The following is a 22,461-nucleotide window of genomic DNA, read 5'->3' as shown; positions in this document are numbered from 1 at the left end:
ATCTTCAGGGAAAATGTGCGACTTTTTTCAAATTCTTAATTACTGTATATTATATATTGTTGGTAATTCAGAACAATACAACATGTCAAACCTACTCCAAAGATTTCATACTTCATATTAAATGTATTTCTACTACACATGTGTAGCACAGCGAGGGGCATAGGCATGGCTGAACAGCTCCTGTTTCAGCACCATGCCAGTTCCACCTTCTACAGCACCATCAAGCGGCCCTAGTTCAGCACCATAGACAGCTCTACTCACTACGACACCATCAAGAGGCCCTAGTTTACATTTACATTTTAGTCATTTAGCAGACGCTCTTATCCAGAGCGACTTACATGAGCAATTAGGGTTAAGTGCCTTGCTCAAGGGCACATCGACAGATTTTTCACCTAGTCGGCTCTGGGATTAGAACCAGCGACCTTTCGGTTACTGGCACAACGGTTACTTAACCACTACCTGCCGCCCCTAGTTCAGCACCATAGACAGCTCTACTCACTACGACACCATCAAGAGGTCCTAGTTCAGCACCATAGACAGCTCTACTCACTACGACACCATCAAGAGGTCCTAGTTCAGCACCATAGACAGCTCTACTCACTACGACACCATCAAGAGGCCCTAGTTCAGCACCATAGACAGCTCTACTCACTACGACACCATCAAGAGGCCCTAGTTCAGCACCATAGACAGCTCTACTCACTACGACACCATCAAGAGGTCCTAGTTCAGCACCATAGACAGCTCTAATCACTACGACACCATCAAGAGGCCCTAGTTTAGCACCATAGACAGCTCTACTCACTACGACACCATCAAGAGGTCCTAGTTCAGCACCATAGACAGCTCTACTCACTACGACACCATCAAGAGGCCCTAGTTCAGCACCATAGACAGCTCTACTCACTACGACACCATCAAGAGGCCCTAGTTCAGCACCATAGACAGCTCTACTCACTACGACACCATCAAGAGGCCCTAGTTCAGCACCATAGACAGCTCTACTCACTACGACACCATCAAGAGGCCCTAGTTCAGCACCATAGACAGCTCTACTCACTACGACACCATCAAGAGGCCCTAGTTCAGCACCATAGACAGCTCTACTCACTACGACACCATCAAGAGGTCCTAGTTCAGCACCATAGACAGCTCTACTCACTACGACACCATCAAGAGGCCCTAGTTTAGCACCATAGACAGCTCTACTCACTACGACACCATCAAGAGGCCCTAGTTCAGCACCATAGACAGCTCTACTCACTACGACACCATCAAGAGGTCCTAGTTCAGCACCATAGACAGCTCTACTCACTACGACACCATCAAGAGGCCCTAGTTCAGCACCATAGACAGCTCTACTCACTACGACACCATCAAGAGGCCCTAGTTCAGCACCATAGACAGCTCTACTCACTACGACACCATCAAGAGGTCCTAGTTCAGCACCATAGACAGCTCTACTCACTACGACACCATCAAGAGGTCCTAGTTCAGCACCATAGACAGCTCTACTCACTACAACACCATCAAGAGGCCCTAGTTCAGCACCATGGACAGCTCTGTTCACTGCATCACAATGAAGAAATCACATTTGAGCAGCCTGGACAGCTACAGCCCTAATCACTACAGAACCATGCTGGCCAAGGACAGCCAGCCCCTTGTCACTTAACCCACAACACACCTGTATAGCATTATTAATCAACACACCTGCAAGGCACTCTCTAATCAACACAGTGGCATGAAAGTGTGGCCTGAGGTTCTACACCAGTGGCACAGTTGGAGGGCCATAGCCACAGCGTGCCAGCATACCCCCATTATGTTTTTAGGTCTCTCTCTCTGTAGGTTGCTCAGAAGGATAACTTATTTCAACCCTTCCGTTGAAGCCAAACCACTGCCTAAGTAAGGGAAGCCAAGCAGTTAGCATCTTCAGCCATCACTCGCCTGAGGGCTCTGTGAACTTTTTTTGTTTGATAGTCTTGTTTGTGTGATTTACTCATTGTCACCTGTGGGTATGTGTTTTGTCTTTCTCTGTCTTTCCTGAGAGTGAGATGGAGACTGAGACAGATACAGAGACTGATGTGGAGACGACAGAGACAGACGGACACAGAGACGAACACAGAGACAGAGACTGACATGTTTGTAGCTGTGAATGTGCCAGCCACCCCACCAGGCTCTGTTGTTCATAATCTAATGATCATTTCTTCAACTGACATTAATAAAGAGTATAATTTAAAACCCATTTTACCCATGTGCTGAGAAAACACTCAAGACAATTTAAAGAGGAGGAAATGCCTTCCCCTTATGGTTGGGTCCAAATGCATTTTCTCAGAGGCATATCAATCACCAATGCCAATAAACCACACCGGAGAGACAGCATGAGACGATGAGGGATTCCTTTCAACTTCCAACTATTAGCATTTTCATTGAGTGCTTCTGTTTTAAGCAGCAATCTTGGCTTGTTTCTTTAAAGGTCAATGGTAAACAGTTAGGGGCTGATCCATCTGCATGAGCCACCTTGCGGGTTCAGCCAAGTAAGAAATAAGATAATCTTCAAAGGGAGACCTAGTCTGAAAGTCTGAAAGCTGAGGCCTTGAATCTTATATAGTGGTGCATTCATATGTTGGGTAGGATTCCATCAAAACACTATTAGAATAACTGATGTCTCGATTTGAGGAAGCTGGGTATTTTTCAATTGACTGACTTCTCATGTTTCATGGAAATTGAGTGTCTCCACGTTTTACACCTGATGATCTTAACATTTAATAGATTATTTTTAAGGATCTTTTCCATTTCAAATTTGTTATGGATGAGAGTGAGAAACAGTTGGAATCTTTCCCCCAGCAAACACTATTCATTAACTTACTAGGCACAAACTTCACTATTCTCATCCCGATGTGAGATCAGTTGGAAACAAATCTGCGACACAGCAGGTTAAGATGTTTACATAATGTACTCGCTGGTGTTTGGTTTCTAGTAGGCTCCTAGTCTAAAGAAAAGACTGAACAATATGCAAAGCCTCTCAGTATAAGTCGTCTTTTTGAGATCATTGTGGGACAATTACCCCCATTTTTACGCTTTTTTTTACTGCTATGTAGTAACATCAATGCATGCACATGCAATGTTGAAAAGGGCAGAACATAAAGGACATACAGATTTTAACATAACTACTCATTATTTTATCCCAAACTGCTGATGACAGTCTCTTGAGAGCAGATGCTTTTTCTTCTGGTTCTCGGCCTCACCGTTCCATCTCAGTAAGTGCCTCTACTTCTCCCCAGATCTGCTATAACAACTCTCTATTCAATTATACAGTATATTATTTTCTTGCTGCTTTTAACAGTGTCATTGTCACTGAGCACTTGTCAAATAAAGGTGAAAAGAACGAAGAACAGATGTCAACTCGAATGTGTTTGTACTCTTAAATGCATTTTTTATTAGGCAAGGACATTGAATTTACTCATCTCTCAAAACTGTCAAATTGTCCACTTGATTTAAATCAATCATTTGGAAAGAGAATTCATTGCTGCTGCCATTGAATGATTCATTCCATGGAATCGTGTAATATTGACATACAGTATTGAACCAACTCAAGCTGTGGATTACTAATGGATACATTGTGTATTATACTATGTCTAATATTTATTTTCTGTGGAAACTCTGGAGAAAACGTATAATTTTCACTTTTAAGATATGCTAAATGTGTGTTGCTCAGCCAATGCAAATGCCTTGCGTGGCTCATTCAATTAATTATGGCTCCATCATGTCAAACGTTCCCAAAACTGTGGTTGAACACATTATTGCACTTGTCAGCTCTTTCCTGATGAATGTGTCTGTCTCCAGAAACTGCCAAACACAAATGAAACCATAATGTGCCATAATGTGTTCAAACATTCTGTTTAGCATCTGGAGGGCAACATCAACATCATGTCATATTTATCTACCATCAACATGCATGTCACTACATCAGCCATGAGATGAGGCTGAATCATATTCATGGACCTTGTATATAGCTTCGTTATTGTTATTTTATTGTGTTACTATTTTTCCTTTAGTTATTTAGCAAAAAAATTTTAACTGCATTGTTGGTTAATGGCTCGTAAGTAAGCATTTCACAGTAAGGTCTACACCTCTTGTATTCGCCGTATGTGACAAATAAAATTGGAATAAAATGTGATTTATACATTTGATGCTGCAAGGGTGGTCATTGAACCATGCATACAAAACATACTGAAAATAATCAAAATGCTTTGGCAGTATCTGTTGAGTTTGGTTTTTGTGAACAACACAACAGTAATTTTTTTGTCTTTCAACACATGATTTGCTAAATGTGTTCTACAACTCTACACAGCTCAATTTGATGAATGTTACTACAGTAAAGAGTGATGTGCCTGTAATATCAAATGGCATGTTTACCTCCCGAGTGGCGCAGTGGTCTAAGGCACTGCATCGCAGTGCTAGCTGTGCCACTAGAGATCCTGGTTCGAATCCAGGCTCTGTCGTAGCCGGCCGCGACCGGGAGACCCATGGGGCGGCACACAATTGGCGTCCAGGGTAGGGGAGGGAATGGCCGGCAGGGTTGTAGCTCAGTAGGTAGAGCATGGCGTTTGCAACGTCAGGGTTGTGGGTTCGATTCCCACGGGGGGCCAGTATAATTTTTTTGTACAAAATTATAATAATAAGGTATGCACTCACTAACTGTAAGTCGCTCTGGATAAGAGTGTCTGCTAAAATTATGTAAATGTTATTTAGTTGTCATATGGGTGAATTCTGAGAAATCATTGAGGAGATGGTCACCACTATAGAAATGCTGTCTGAGTGATAACGCTCAGCAGGCCAAGGAGATCTAAATTGTTTTGATACCTGTCACCACAGTCTCCACTTTCAACACAGCTCTTCCAAGATAATTATGCCAGTCTGGTCTTAGCTCGTGAGATCATCATGTGTTTTTTAGGCAGCAGTCTTAACCACTAAACTAAAGTGTCTATTTGTGAATATGACTTCTTGAGCAGCTGGAAGTAGTTCACTGGCTGGGGTAGCAGTTGGCTCTGGAGACTCTGCCTGAGTGATGATGATGGTCTCTTACTTGTAGTTACATCATACTGTTCAGAGATGGCAGGAGGCGGGATCAACAGGCAAAGAAAAGGAAGAGTTAAGCTGACATACAGTAGACTGAGAACTGACAACCGCACATGGCACTGCGCTTTAACAATCCTAGGGATGGTTTCTCAAGTCTAAACACAGCATTGAGCAGCCATTGCCTAGATAATTGTGGTATGATTGAATGCCTTGACATGCTGTAGTTCAGTAGAATACAGGTCAGTGCAGTTCTGTTCAGTATAAAGCTTTATTATCCAAACAATACACATGGACCAATACAACGTAAAAACACACAATGAACAGATTTCACAATATACTATATACAAACATAGATAAGGGTATTTGTAGTATACATTTTTCCTGATAGGACAATAAAGAGAACCTTCAAAACAGCTTAAAAGGATAATACCTTTTCTACTACAGCATGCTGTGTGTACAACTGGACTGAGGGAACATCAAGTATATGAAAACATCCCTGTAAAAATTATTGTTCAGTGCTTTTGTTCAAAAGACTGAAGCAGTGGGAGTCTGTTACTGAACTCAATTTCCTTACATCCTCCTCCTAGGGGTTATTGGAAAATTGTGAATATAAAAGTTGAAATGGTATTCTTTCCATTGTAAAAAGAGAGAAGATTGCATGCCAAGTTGGCCTGGGTTGAAGTACCCATGGTGAATGACTCCTGTGAGGTTGGAGGAGAGGGGGACCATTTTTCTTTGCACCAATGGAGGGGTGAGTCAGGTTTATTACTTTAGAGAGCAGGGGGTGGCCTTTATTTCCCTGTGAAGAATCATTATTATTACCCTGCAAATTTATGGCTGGCTCCTAGAGAGGAGCTACAGGCAGAGTGACTGTCATTTCTCTAGCTGTGCCATGCATTATTTATAGGTCTATGGTCCTATCATCTATTGTGCTTCATTGCTATAGATCACTACTATAGCAGCTAACAGCAGAGGGCTTGTGATAGACACGTTTGAGTCTCTGCTCTTCTCTTTAAGACATTCCCAGACTATCTTGACCAACTGTTAATAATTGAATTTATTGCATCTAACATATTTGCTGTAAGTAAAATTCATTTAGAAAAAAAGACATTCACTTTGCTGTTGTATCCACCATGATATAGTTGTAATTTACCTATTTGTTAGAGCTCTGGATCATTATGTTACATTATATTTAATAAAATAATGACACCCAATTTTCCACTACAATTACTACTACAGCCTCCTACGCTTGGACAAAAGGGAGCAGTATGCTTTGCAGCTTTGTCATAAACCACTGTCCTACATTCACTGTGCTGGGTTCATGTGGAGGTTAATATGACTGACAAAGAGGAATAATATAATTGGAGACAGAATGTCAGAATAAGTCTGGTGACCAATGAGAATATGTATCCATTGTAATAACTGTATCATACACTGGGGATAAGAGTAATATTTTTTTTTTGAGCTGGACTTAATCAAGTAATATGCTTATTCATTATATGCCACCTCCTCCTTATAGGATTTGAACAATAAACACCTATAAAACTACTATCCTTAGAAGGATTGTCATCAATTATAATCCTAGCTTTCATCAGTGATCAGTCTGTAACAAATGTTTTGACAAGGCAACAGCTGCATCCACTTGGCTACATTGTAGAGCCCTTTCCGATTCTGACCACAGATCTAGGACAAGTGATAAAGAGTAGGCCCCTACTAGACTATGGAGCATTTGTTTGATTGTCTAAGGGTGCCTCCATTACATTGTAGAGCTATAAGTAGATTCATGGTAGTAATTTGTTCCTAATTAGCCAATTATATGACGGGATAATTAGATTGTCAGATTGTTAAGTGCCAGGATGCCCATTCAAAACCACTGAGGCTACAGCCATTGTACTGATTAAGTTCTCTGCTATAGCCTTCAGACTCCCCTCACTGTGGCATGAATATTCTCACTGGTTTACTGGAGTGAGTATAGCCCCAAATAGACAGACCATGAACAACATTTCCTGCTGCTACCTGTGGCAGTGTACTAATTTGTCAGAATGAGAAGGAGTGAGCAATGGAAGTGCTTCCCACCTTCAGAATTATTTTCAACTACTGCAACACTACCCAGGTCATTGTTGCAAATGAGAATGTGTTTTCAATCAACATACTGTACTGGGTAAAATGAATAAATAGACAGAATATATCTGAGAGTGGTTGGTGAATACAAAACACAGACCCTTGCTCACATTGACTGTGTTCTGACTCACCGTCAGGTGTGGATGGCCAAGGTGTGGGATAAGATGGCTAATATTCCTCCCAAATTGTTCAGGGTTGCTCAACACGAGGCTCAGCCCCACCCACATGTATGTGTGATAATCTGCTCTCTCTGTTATACCAGAGCTTCTCGCTCTGAAGTAGAGGGCTGCGGGTCTCGACAGATATCATTTTCCGGCATTTTTCTTGCTGCATGCGGTTGGGAGTGGGCGGTCAGCTCAGACAACTTTGGGATGAAAATATTTTCGTTGTCCCGCAGATTACTTGGAGACGGTCGTCTTTCTGCTTTGTATGCGTTAGCCTAGGCCTGGCTATTGTATTAAAAACACATCTTTGTCGCATTATTCACACACTCAGAAAACGCTGCTTCAAGTAGCCTACCTCTTCTCTCCTAATTAGGCGTGCGAGATCAAGTGCGCCCAGTAGGGCTAAATGTGTGGTCTCAATTAAATACTGTAGAGTAGGCTGCCTATGCATGGGAAGTTAGTTATCTTTCCAAATAAATGTACTCCCTAAATATGATTAGGCTATAGTTTACTACATTGCCTAGAAATTAATTTTTGATCACCCATATTTGTAGCCATCTGAAAATCATCCCACTCATAAAAGGTAGGCTATAAAAAGTAGTTCAATAGAAATGGCAAATCTCTTCAACTCAGCTCTCTTCAAACTAGGTCTAGCCTATTCGCTGACATAGCCCAGTAATATGATAGCCTAATTGGCCACTTGAGAATCTCACCTAATTTAACACATTTTGTAGGTAATTTTTGCCCTTTTTATATTGCCTATAGGGCGCAATATTGCTGCCACCATGGCTGGCAAGTGAGCTGCATCTTCACATACCCCTAAAATCACATTGCGGGACTGCGGTTGGGTTCGGGACCAGTTCTTGCGGTAGCAGGTGGGAGTCGGACAGAAGCCATCCGCTGTGGGCGAGTGCGGTATGAAAAGCTGCGGATGCGGCCGGGAGCGCGATGAATAAATCACTCCTGCGCCGACCTCTACTCTGAAGGACCCTTCAAATCCGCTGCAATCATCCTATTGAGACAGCTGAACAGAGTGCTTTGTGTAATAGGGTTCTTTGCAAGAGTTGTTTTGCCAAAGCCTGCAATTATTACCTGAAACGATAAGTTGCATTTTGATGTTTTCAGTTATGTAATTTGTTATTTGATTTGGTTTGCATCCGCTGACTATACTTTACTATCATGTATACTTTACCTTTGTCATTATACACTTTATCTGAATGTCTCAGCCATATAAGTTAGTGATGCCATATTTCCATCTTATTTCAGGAAGGACCCATGTTTTTCCTGGAAAGAATGCCTTCACAATATTGTACAACTTTATAAGAGAGATTGACAAAAACAAAGAGGAAACAAAAAAACTAAACAGATGCCCTTTTCATGGCTCATTGGCTTAGATAAGATCATTTTCAGAGTCAAAATCATTTCTGTAGCCTACTACTGACCCACCTTCGGAATACATTACAATACATTGCAGCTGTTTGAGTGTAGTGATGAAGGGAGATGTGTGGTTTGTATTCAGAACTAGTTTGTTCCATGAAGTCCCTGAGGTGATTATGCATACTATCTTTAGTAATAGGAACTTTTGCTCATTTCAACATGGCAGCTTGAGTCTACTGCAATTGCTTGTGTGAAATGCATTGATTTTAAGTGGAGTGGAAAGATAGGGTTTTCTCAAAAATAATTTAAATTATGCTAAACTAAGCTCTCGACCCATGAATGGAAAGTTTCACATTGTTGAGTGATTAGAATTTTTTTTTTAGCACCTTGGGATTGGGAAAAGTGAGTGTATGGTTAGAGCTTCAGGTAGCCTACAGTGCATTCGGAAAGTATTCAGACCCCTTGACTTTTTCCACATTTTGTTACGTTACAGCCTTATTCTAAAATGGATTAAATAAACACATTTCCTCATCAATCTATGCATAACACCCCATAATGACAAAGCGAAAACAGGTTTATAGAAATGTTTGCAAATGTATCAAAAACTCAAAACAGAAATACCTTAATTACATAAGTATTCAGACCCTTTGCTATGAGTCTCGAAATTTCGCTCAGGTGCATCCTGTTTCCAATGATCATCCTTGAGATGTTTCTACAACTTGATTGGAGTCCACCTGTGGTAAATTCTATTGATTGGACATGATTTTGAAAGGCACACACCTGTCTATATAAGATCCAACAGTTGACAGTGTATGTCAGAGCAAAAACAAAGCCATGAGGTCGAAGGAATTATCCCTAGAGCTCCGAGACAGGATTGTGTCAAGGCACAGATCTGGGGAAGGGTACCAAAAGATGTCTGCAGCATTGAAGGTCCCCAAGAACACAGTGGCCTCCATCATTCTTAAATGGAAGAATTTTGGAACCACCAAGACTCTTCCTAGAGCTGGCCGCCCAGCCAAACTGAGCAATCGGGGGAGAAGGGCCTTGGTCAGGTAGGTGACCAAGAACCCGATGGTCACTCTGACAGAGCTCCAGAGCTCCATTGTAGAGATGGGAGAACCTTCCAGAAGGACAACCATCTCTGCAGCACTCCACCAATCAGGCCTTTATGGTAGAGTGGCCAGACGGAAGCCACTCCTCAGTAAAATGCATGACAGCCCGCTTGGAGTTTGCCAAGTGGCACCTAAAGGACTCTCAGGCCATGAGAAACAAGATCCTCTGGTCTGATGTTACCAAGATTTAACTCTTTGGCCTGAATGCCATGCGTCTGGAGGAAACCTGGCAGCATCCCTATGGTGAAGCATGGTGGTGGCAGCATCATGCTGTGGGGATGTTTTTCAGTGGCAGAGACTGGGAGACTAGTCAGGATCGAGGGAAAGATGAACGGAGCAAAGTACAGAGAGATCATTGATGAAAACCTGCTCCAGAGCGCTCAGGACCTCAGACTGGGGCGAAGGTTCACCTTCCAACAGGACAACGACCTTAAGTACACAGCCAAGACAATGCAGGAGCGGCTTCGGGACAATTCTCTGAATATCCTTGAGTGGCCCAGCCAGAGCCCAGACCTGAACCCGGTTTCTCTGGAGAAATATGAAAATAGCTGTGCAGCGATGCTCCCCATTCAACCTGACAGAGCTTGAGAGGATCTGCATTGAAGAATGGGAGAAACTACCCAAATACAGGTGTGCCAAGTTTGTAGCGTCATACCCAAGAAGACTTGAGGCTGTAATCGCTGTCAAAGGTGCTTCAACAATGTACTGAGTAAAGGGTCTGAATACTTATGTAAATGAAATATTTCAGTTGTTTTCTTTATATACATTTGCAAAAATTTCTAAAAACCTGTTTTTGCTTTGACATTATGGAGTATTTTAAGTAGATTGATGAGGGGAGAAAACAATTTAATCAATTTTAGAATAAGGCTGTAACCTAACAAAATGTGGTTAAAAGTCAAGGGGTCTGAATACTTTCCGAATGCACTCTATATGAGAGTATTCTTAATGCCTACAGTAAGGACGCAAATTAGTTTGCAATTCTTCATTTTTAGTTCTTGGTGAAGTCTTCATTATAAATAAATAACACCATATAAATGTATAAACCTATTGTTTTTGTATATTTTACCCACAAACCTTCCCAATTCTAGTATATAAAATACATCTGAGGGAAATGGTCCATTCTCAGGAAATGAGGCTTCTCTTTTATTATTCAATATAGTTGACTACTACACATTGGTCATGTCCGAATACCCATACTATATACATAAACTGCATACTATTTAGGCTACTCATCGTCGCATACTATTTAGCATGTACTGTGTAGTATATGCAGTATGCCACCGCCGCAACGCAGGAGCGGCTCCTGATTGGTTGGGTAGTTGGGGCTGGGCCGAGTGTGGGTAGATTTTTCCAAATTCAACAGACATGCATCGCATTAACCAGCCTGATAATAGCTCATTTCCAATTTGATTAATTTCTCTAAACTCGGAACAGAATAGGAGTGGAGGTACAGTATATGCCCTCTCAGGCTGATTATAGGAAGACTATCACATTCAACCTATACCGTAGTAGACCAAAGCCCATCTATCCTATTTAAAAAGGACTGTAGACAGAAACAGATCATTTGGTTCCATTTCAACATATTTATTAGTGAAACCAAAGTGATGTAACATATATAAATGTAATCAAATAGCCTAGTACACACACCAAAACGTTTTAAATGTTCAAATCAAAAGGCTATTGCACAGAAAAACGTGGACAGTCGGGTGCATCGCAAATTCAGATCCGCTGGAGAGCAACATAAAAAACTAAAGCACTGATCATTGGGAACGAGATCAAAATGACTACTAAGGCTTGATCCAAAAATTAAATAATTTATAAGGGAGCCTAGCCTACAAAACTAAAACAATTGTGGAAAAGTGGGCATCGAATTCTACTTGAAGAAGAGCCGAAATTAGTATAACATCCTGGCATTTAAACCATACTGGATTTTCTAAATGTTGCATACTATACGTTCTACTTTCGCATACTGAGAATGCTTCATGAGTGATTTCGTTGTTTCCCGCTAGTCATTGATTTCGGTAGCGCATCCCCATATCTAGCCTAATTGATCAGCTGTTGCCAAAACAGAAATGAATATGACAGCCGGACTATACTATTAAACTTTATTTTTTCGCCTACTATTTAGGATGCAAGTATGGGTATTTGGCCATAGCAACTGTTAAAAAAAAAGTATAATATACAGTGAGGGAAAAAAATATTTGATCCCCTGCTGATTTTGTACGTTTGCCCACTGACAAAGACATGATCAGTCTAGAGGAAAGTGGAAGGAGGAGAAAGTAAGGAACTTGTCTGTCGGCCTTGCATTAAAGAACATAATTGGTTAAGGAAAACTGTGATAAATAAAAAAGTATATCAGTTTAATTTAAGGACCAAAGGATTGACAGCCGTCCCATATAGATTGCAAAATAGTTGGGAAGAGATTTTTGACGTACCGATCCCATGGCATAGTGTTTATGAACTGATACGCAAAACGACACCGGATTCAAAACTTAGAATCTTTCAATTTAAATTATTATATAAAATTCTTGCTACCAATTGAATGTTATTTATATGGGGGATACAATCTTCCCAGCTCTGCAGATTTTGCTGCGAAGAGACAGAATCATTAGATCATTTGTTTTGGTACTGTCCATTTGTAGCTTGTTTTTGGACACAGGTTCAGTAATGGCTAAAGGATTGCAATATTTACCTGGAGCTAACCCTGCAGATAGCACTACTGGGTGATCTGAAAAGTCATAGTCAATCGATCAATAACATAATAATACTATTAGCAAAAATGTTTATTTTCAATTCACAATCTGTAGAAACAATGAGAATAGAAAGGTTCAGAACTTTTGTAAGACATCACAGTACAGTTGAAATATATATGGCAAATATAAATCCTATATGGATGGTGTTAAAAGATAGTGAATGGAATTGAAGGATGGGACTAATAACAACTAACAACAAACAATAACAAAATAACTAATAATGTAGGCACGCTGTGTCCATAATAAGTTTATGGGTTGTAGGTTGTGAGCTTTTGTGAAGGAGCCCAGTTAGAAAGATATGGCATATAGAAGCAAACCGGATGGACATCATGAAAATGATCGGAGAGGTTGAGAGTAGAAGTTCAGGAGAAAGAACAAACAAAATGTAATTATTGTAAAATTGACTGTATTGATAAAATGTAGATAGTGGGTATGGGCTGGAAGTAGAGGCCTAGGCGTTGTTGTTCACTAGTTTACTCCAAGTGGGGAAAGGGTGGCGGGGTTGGAAAGTAATAAAGGGGAATATATATATATTTTTTTTAAAGGATATGTATGTATGTGTGTGTGTGTGTGTGTGTGTGTGTGTGTGTGTGTGTGTGTGTGTGTGTGTGTGTGTGTGTGTGTGTGTGTGTGTGTGTGTGTGTGTGTGTGTGTGTGTGTGTGTGTGTGTGTGTGTGTGTGTGTATATGTATGTGTGTGTGTGTATATATGTATATCTATCTGCAATATTAAGCTGATCTACCCCCCGCAAAAAAAAAAAAAAATGACATGATCAGTCTATAATTTTAATGGTAGGTTTATTTGAACAGTGAGAGACAGAATAACAACAAAAAAATCCAGAAAAATGCATGTCAAAAATGTTATAAATTGATTTGCATTTTAATGACATGACTTAGTACTTGGTGGCAAAACTCTTGTTGGCAATCACAGAGGTCAGACGTTTCTTGTAGTTGGCCACCAGGTTTGCACACATCTCAGGAGGGATTTTGTCCCACTCCTCTTTGCAGATCTTCTCCAAGTCATTAAGGTTTCGAGCCTGACGTTTGGCAACTTGAACCTTCAGCTCCCTCCACAGATTTTCTATGGGATTAAGGTCTGGAGACTGGCTAGGCCACTCCAGGACCTTAATGTGCTTCTTCTTGAGCCACTCCTTTGTTGCCTTGGCCGTGTGTTTTGGGTCATTGTCATGCTGGAATACCCATCCACAACCCATTTTCAATGCCCTGGCTGAGAGAAGGAGGTTCTCACCCAAGATTTGACGGTACATGGCCCCGTCCATCGTCCCTTTGATGCGGTGAAGTTGTCCTGTCCCCTTAGCAGAAAAACACCCCCAAAGCATAATGTTTCCACCTCCATGTTTGACGGTGGGGATGGTGTTCTTGGGGTCATAGGCAGCATTCCTCCTTCTCCAAACACGGCGAGTTGAGTTGATGGCAAAGAGCTCGATTTTGGTCTCATCTGACCACAACACTTTCACCCAGTTCTCCTCTGAATCATTCAGATGTTCATTGGCAAACTTCAGACGGGCCTGTATATGTGATTTCTTGAGCAGGGGGACCTTGCGGGCGCTGCAGGATTTCAGTCCTTCGCGGCGTAGTGTGTTACCAATTGTTTTCTTGGTGACTATGGTCCCAGCTGCCTTGAGATCATTGACAAGATCCTCCTGTGTAGTTCTGGGCTGATTCCTCACCGTTCTCATGATCATTGCAACTCCACAAGGTGAGATCTTGCATGGAACCCCAGGCCGAGGGAGATTGACAGTTATTTTGTGTTTCTTCCATTTGCGAATACAGTAATCGCACCAGCTGTTGTCACCTTCTCGCCAAGCTGCTTGGCGATGGTCTTGTAGCCCATTCCAGCCTTGTGTAGGTCTAAAATCTTGTCCCTGACATCCTTGGAGAGCTCTTTGGTCTTGGCCATGGTGGAGAGTTTGGAATCTGATTGATTGATTGCTTCTGTGGACAGGTGTCTTTTATACAGTAAACAAGCTGAGATTAGGAGCGCTCCCTTTAAAGAGTGTGCTCCTAATCTCACCTGGGAGCCAGAAATCTTTCTGATTGGTCAAATACTTATTTCCCTCATTAAAATGCAAATCAATTTATAACATTTTTGACATGCATTTTTCTGGATTTCTTTGTTGTTAGTCTGTCTCTCACTGTTCAAATAAACCTACCATTAAAATTATAGACTGATCATTTCTTTGTCAGTGGGCAAACGTACAAAATCAGCAGGGGATCAAATACTTTTTTCCCTCACTGTATATGATAATAAACAGATACCCTTTGTAGAGGCATGACTATATGGTGAGGGTAGACACTAGAGATTAATATTTCCTAACCAACCCCGAAGAAGCATTTAATGGCCATTTGCAAGAGGGAAGCCTTCCCCCTTCATGAGTGATACAGTAAGATTTAAAGATAGCAGTGAGGTTTCTGAAGCAGACTGAAACCGAGGCTGCTGAGCGTGAATGTACGTCCTAAATGGCACACTATTCCCTACAGTGCACTACTTGTGAAAGCCTAGTGAAAGTCTACACACCCCTTGCAGTCTTAACATTTTGCTGCCTTAAAATTAAATCTAAAAAGGGATTGAATTAGCGTGGGAAGACATACAAAAAGTTCCTTATAAAAATAAATAAAAATGAAGACATCTTGATTGTGTATGTCTTCCCACCCCAGAGTTAATAATTGGTGGAAGCACTCTTGGCAGCCATTACAGCTGTGAATCATTTTGAATAAGATTCTACCCACTTTGCATCACTCTTAGGGCAATGTACATTGAGTGTACAAAACATTATGAACACCTGCTCTTTCCATGACATAGACTGACCAGGTGAATCCAAGTGAAAACTATGATCCCTTATTGATGTCACTTGTTAAATCCACTTCAATCGGTGTAGACGAATGGGAGGAGACAGGTTACTTGAAAATACAGAGGGTTTCACTCTGTGTTGTGTTTTATTGGATTTTTAATTTAATCCAAAAATAAGATATAATTATAATGTATTTGCCGTGTTGTCTTGTAGTATTACTTAACAGCCTTGTTGCAAACAGAATGGATGATTTGAAGTGGACTTTTTAACACAAGCGTCCTTCTTTTCACAAGTAATGTGGAGTGAATGCAATGTTGTTGATCCCATTGTACATGTTATGGGTATGCTTGTCACTAGCAGGGACTGGGGAGTTTGTTAGGATTTAAATAAATATGACAGGAGAAAAGGCCAGGTAAAAAAGTTAGAGGAAAACCCGCCACAGTCTTCTGAAAACCTAGCCCTGGGATATAGTTTTATTTTTCAATGAGACAATTGCACAACTTTTAATGCCAAAGACACACCAGAATGGCTTTCCGAGAGGGGTTGAGTGTTCCTGACTTAAATATGCTTAAAATATCAGAGACAAGGTTTGAATATTGATCTCCATCAATGATTCCCAACCACATTTACTGAGCTTAAGCAATTTTGACATAAACAATGGATGTATGTTACCCTAAGAGTTGTGCAAGGTTGGTAGAATCTTATTCTAAATGATTCACAGCTGTAATGACTGCGAAAGGTGCTTACACTTAAGTGATAATGCCAGAGAAGCCGGTGTTTGGAGGATATATTGGCACAGGTGTTTTTAGGCCCAAGAGGAAGTTGAGAGCCGGCAAACCGTGCCAATATATCCTCCAAACATCGGCTTTGAGGGCATGATCACTTTTATACAACGGGTTGCTAACATTTAAATAATGATTGACATATTTTCATTAAAAACTTTATTTTTATGAATTTATTAATACTATTTCACACTTCCACAAGATATAGTCCCGACACAAATCTAGGGTTGCTACCCAAGCTGGCTGGTCGCTCGTTCTATCGGTTCGGTTGCCAGAGACGTGACCCAGTCGCTAAGTCTTTTTGTTCTAAATCTATGGACGCAACCCAGTCGTTCGTTTTAAATGTTCCGTTGCCATGATGGCTGGCAACGTTCTTGTCCCTTGCTTGCTAGCTAGCCAACTTCAGCTAACACAGTCATGTCAAACAGTGCAGCCAGAATAACAGAAAAGTAGCTGCATTTGCGTTTGTTTAAGCTGTTTTCTAGTGATTTTTGGGGAGATACATCTATAACAATGAGCTAATGATGCATGATTTCACCTGGCATAGAAAATGTGCTCTCTCGCCAGGACACTGTTCAGAGGAGCTAGCCAACTACAAAGCTAACACAATCACTTCAAACTGAAGCTGGAATGACAGCAAACTAACTACATTTCGTGTTTTTCTATTGGCATTTTTTAGTATATATCCATAAAAATGATGCTGATTCATGATAGATAATGGCGCCGGAGAAGATGGCTGCCGTTTTACAGCCCTCTAACCAATTGTACTATTATGTGTGTTTTTCCGCGTTATTTGTAATTTATTTTGTACATAATGTTTCTGCCATCGTCTCTTATAACCAAAAAGAGCTTCTGGATATCAGGACAGCGATTACTCACCTCGTATTGGACGAAGATTTTTTCATCAACGAGGCGGCCGCGAAGGATATCCTACAGACACCCGACAAGGCCCAAATCCCCGTCATTCGCATGAGGAAGAGACGGAGATATCGTGGATGTAGGTCGGGGTGCCTTGTAAGGATCCGACGGCGAGCGAGTAAACTGCCTCTCCCAGAGTTTTCATTTATATTTTTCATAGCTGTCTATCTACCACCACAAACCAATGCTGGCATTAAGATTGCACTGAATGAGCTGTATAAGGCCATAAGTCAACAGGAAAACGCTCATCCAGAGGCAGCGCTCCTAGTGGCCGAAGACTTTCATGCAGGGAAACTTAAATCCGTTTTACCTAATTTCTACCAGCATGTTAAATGTGCAACCAGAGGAAAAAAAACTCTAGACCACATTTACTCCACACACAGAGACGCATACAAAGCTCTCCCTCGCCCTCCATTTGGCAAATCTGACCATAATTGTATTCTCCTGATTCCTGCTTATAAGCAAAAACTAAAGCAGGAAGCACCAGTGACTCGGTTAATAAAAAAGTGGTCAGATGACGCAGATGCTAAGCTACAGGTCTGCTAGCACAGACTGAAACATGTTCCGGGATTCTTCAGATAGCATTAGTCACCACATCAGTCACTGGCTTCATCAATAAGTGCATCGATGATGTCGTCCCCACAGTGACTGTACGTACATACCCCAACCAGAAGCCATGGATTACAGGAAACATCCACACTGAGCTAAAGGGTAGAGCTGCCGCTTTCAAGGAGCGGGACTCCAACCCGGACGCTTATAAGAAATCCCGCTATGCCTTCCGACGAACCATCAAACAGGCAAAGAGTCAATACAAGACTAAGATTGAATCGTACTACACCGGCTCTGACGCTCGTCGGAGGTGGTAGGGCTTGAAAACTATTACACTACAAAGGGAAGCACAGCCGCTAGCTGCCCAGTGACACAAGACTTCCAGACGAGCTAAACCACTTCTATGCTCGCTTCGAGGCAAGCAACACTGAAGCATGCATGAGAGCACCAGCTGTTCCGGATGACTATGTGATCACGCTCTCCGTAGCCGATGTGAGTAAGACTTTTAAGCAGGTCAACATTCACAAGGCTGCAGGGCCAGACGGATTACCAGGACGTGTACTCTGAGCATGTGCTGACCAACTGGCAAGTGTCTTCACTGACATTTTCAACATGTCCCTGACTGAGTCTGTAATACCAACATGTTTCAAGCAGACCACCATAGTCCCCGTGCCCAAGGACACTAAGATAACCTGCCTAAATGACTACCGACCCGTAGCACTGATGTCTGTAGCCATGAAGTGCTTTGAAAGGCTGGTCATGGCTCACATCAACACCATTATCCCAGAAACCCTAGACCCACTCCAATTTTCATATCGCCCCAACAGATCCACAGATGATGCAATCTCTATTGCACTCCACACTGCCCTTTCCCACCTGGACAAGAGGAACACCTACGTGAGAATGCTATTCATTGACTACAGCTCAGCATTCAACACCATAGTGCCCTCAAAGCTCATCACTAAGCTAAGGATCCTGGGACTAAACACCTCCCTCTGCAATTGGATCCTGGACTTCCTGACGGGCCGTCTGCCACACTGATCCTCAACACAGGGGCCCCTCAGGGGTGCGTGCTCAGTCCCCTCCTGTACTTCCTGTTCACCCATGACTGCATGGCCAGGCACGACTCCAACACCATCATTACGTTTTCTGACGACACAACAGTGGGAGGCCTGATCACCGACAACGATGAGACAGCCTATAGGGAGGAGGTCAGAGACCTGGCCGTGTGGTGCCAGGATAACAACCTCTCCGTCAACATGACCAAGACAAAGGAGATGATTGTGGACTACAGGAAAAAAAAGAGGACTGAGCACGCCCCCATTCTCATCGACAGGGCTGTAGTGGAACAGGTTGAGAGCTTCAAGTTCCTTGGTGTCCACATCACCAACAAACTATCATGGTCCAAACACACCAAGACAGTCGTGAAGAGGGCACGACAAAGCCTATTCCCCCTCAGGAGACTGAAAAGATTTGGCATGGGTCCTCAGATCCTCAAAGAATTCTACAGCTGCACCATCGAGAGCATCCTGACTGGTTTCATCACCACCTGGTATGGCAACTGCTTTGCCTCCGACCGCAAGGCACTACAGAGGGTAGTGCGTACGGCCCAGTACATCACTGGGGCCAAGCTTCCTGCCATCCAGGACCTCCATACCAGGCGGTGTCAGAGGAAGGACCTCAAAATTGTCAAAGACTAGTCATAGACTGTTCTCTATGCTACCGCACGGCAAGCGGTACCGGAGTGCCAAGTCTAGGTCCAAAATACTTCTCAACAGCTTCTATCCCCAAGCCATAAGACTCCTGAACAGCTAATCATGGCTACCCAGACTATTTGCACTGCTCCCCACCCCCAACCCCCACCCCATCTTTTTACACTGCTGCTACTCTGTTAATTATTTATGCATAGTCACTTTAACTATGCCCACATGTACATATTACTTCAACTACCTCAACTAGCCGGTGCCCCCGCACATTGACTCTGCACCGGTACCCCCCTGTATATATATAGCCTCCCTACTGTTATTTTATTTAGCTTCTGCTCTTTTTTTTCTCAACACTTTTTTGTTGTTGTTTTATTTTACTTTTTAAAATAAAAAATAAATGCACTGTTACTTAAGGGCTGTAAGTAAGCATTTCACTGTAATGTCTGCACCTGTTGTATTCGGCGCATGTGGCCAATAAAATTTGATTTTATTTTATTTTATTTCGACTGGCTGAGAAAAGCTGCCTGCCTGTCTGTCTCCTCCCAACTCCCGACCCCGACACCTTCATTACTATGGAACAGCTGGAGATCAAATTTCAATATTGAAACAATGTTGCAAATGTCGGAGTGACAGACAACAAGGTTTATACAAATCTCCGCTGTTGAAAACCAATTGCAAGTTTAAAAGAAATGGGAGATAATGTCTAGATGCTTTTTACAGTGGAGATCAAGTTTATACATTGCCTGGCTGGGCTGATGATACAATGAATTGCGCAGTGAGGTGGAACAGAGTAAATAGGCATTTTTTAAAACCTTTCTATATTTTTTCTTTCACTTTGAAAATGTGGAGTAGGTTGTGTTGATCGATAGGAAAAATATATAATTTACTCCCTTGTAGATTTAATTTTAAGCAATGTGAAAACTGTGCAAGGGGTGTGTAGACTTTCACTAGCGACTATAGGGTGCTATTGGGACTCACCCGGAGGCTTTCTCCAGGGCAGAGCCTCATGTTAGACACCCCTGCTAATGACCTCCACATACTATTTACTGTATATATGCCTAATCCCTGTCTCCAGCCCAGTGGAGGCTCCTCAGAGGAGGAAGGGGAGGACCATCCTCCTCAGTGAATTACATTTTTTTATTGTGAAGAAGTGATCCTTTTTAGATAAAACTATACTAAATGTATTCATTGTCACCAAATAATTGTTTAAAACACACTATTTTGCAATGAAGGTCTACAGAAGCCTCAACAGCACTCTGTAGGGTAGCACCATGGTGTGACCGGAGGACAACTGGCTTCTGTCCTCCTCTGGGTACATTGACTTCAATACAAAACCTAGGAGCCTCATGGTTCTCACCCCCTTCCATAGACTTACACAGTAATTATGACAACTTCCGGAGGACATCCTCCAACCTATCAGAGCTCTTGCAGCATGAACTGACATGTTGTCCACCCAAACAAAGGATCAGAGAATTAATCTAGTACTTAAAGCATAAGCTACGGTTATCTAGCACTGCAGTGCATAAAATGTGGTGAGTAGTTGATTCAAAGAGAGAGAAAGACAATAGTTGAACAGTTTTGAACAAATTAATGTCTTTAAAAATGAAGGAGGAGCAAGAGAGAGAGAGAGAGAGAGAGAGAGAGAGAGAGAGAGAGAGAGGTTTTGTCTTTTTTTCACTTTCACTTGCTTAGCTAGCAAATGCAGCTAGCTAGTTTAGCCTACTCAAACACCCGGCTCAAACAGAGGGATGCTATGTTAGCTAGCTGGCTATGACTATCCAACACTGGAACTTTTCCAAGTCAAGGTAAGCTTTTGGTTTTACTAATTTATTGCCACCGGGGCCCGCCGGTGTAACTGCTAAACTACTTACTGACTGTACTGCATGATTGTAGCAGGTTTACTAACACATTAGTTATATTACTCATGTTGACTATGATGTTACTTTAGCTAATATGGTGACAACGACAACGATTTAGGCTGTGTGTAGCGGTTATGATCTGAAGGTTTAGCTTGGAAAGGTTTTTTCGCCTGGTCACAGACAGCTGATGTGTTGGGCATTGCACAAACAAAGGGAAAAGGTGAGAGGAGGAGAGCTGTTTGTATGTGGCTATGAAAGTGAACTGTTTGAATATGATCAGGGGTGTAATTCATTCCGCCGATTCTGTTGAAAAACTTTTCTTAAACAGAAGCAAAGGGAATGAAATGGGGCCAAACATATCTGAATTTGTCTAATAGAAACTCTTGTTTGCAACTGTTGGACTAATGATTACACCCTAGATCAGCTAGATGCAGGTAAGAGTGTGCAAGGCGGTATTGACTGTGTCAGTCTGTCCATGTGTCACTGTCTGTCATCTCATATCTTTCTCTCGACCTGTGTGCACTTACATTGTAAACTTCAGGGAAAATTTGACTATCATGTAGTATCCTAAACCTATCGATGTTACATTGAACTGGGTGAATGGAATTTGAATGACAGTCATCCAATATGCTGTAATAGGAATAAGGCCATGCTCATAAAAACATTAGCGTCCTCCCTCATCTTAAACGGCACCGACGGCCACTGCTCCAGCCTTGATGAATCCTTTATGATGGGAGATTGTTTTGTAGATTAGGAAACAAATGCCTTCAATGATGTACTGTATATGTGGGAGGTGGAATACCAGAACTGTTACTGTACTGTTTCTCCTTTATCTTCTCCAGATTGTTTTGTTACTGCTTGAACCAAAAAATGCCAAAAGATGTCAAGCTAGCAGAAATGCAACACTGCACAAACACACATTCCTGTGAGGGAATGTAGCTTCAAATATCATATTCTAGGCCCTAGGGAACGGTCTGTAGGGACAGACCAGCCAACTTCTCCAAGAGGTAATGAAGACATATTATTGTCTTGGCCATATGGCTCGTGTTCGTGTATTCTAGAAAATGTGTTGCTTCTCCTTGGGAGGAGAATAGGAGTCTTAATCACACACCTATGGTGGCCAAGCCTCAAAAGGCAGCTGTCAGCGTTAACAACCTCATCATGCCTGTCAGAGAGACACAGTGCCCTTGAAACTGAAAGAACCACTGAGTATTGATCCGCTTTGAGTA

The sequence above is a fragment of the Coregonus clupeaformis genome, chromosome 30 (assembly GCF_020615455.1).
Source record: "Coregonus clupeaformis isolate EN_2021a chromosome 30, ASM2061545v1, whole genome shotgun sequence".
In the NCBI taxonomy this organism is placed as follows: Eukaryota; Metazoa; Chordata; class Actinopteri; order Salmoniformes; family Salmonidae; genus Coregonus; species Coregonus clupeaformis.
This window is presented reverse-complemented; position numbering follows the sequence as displayed.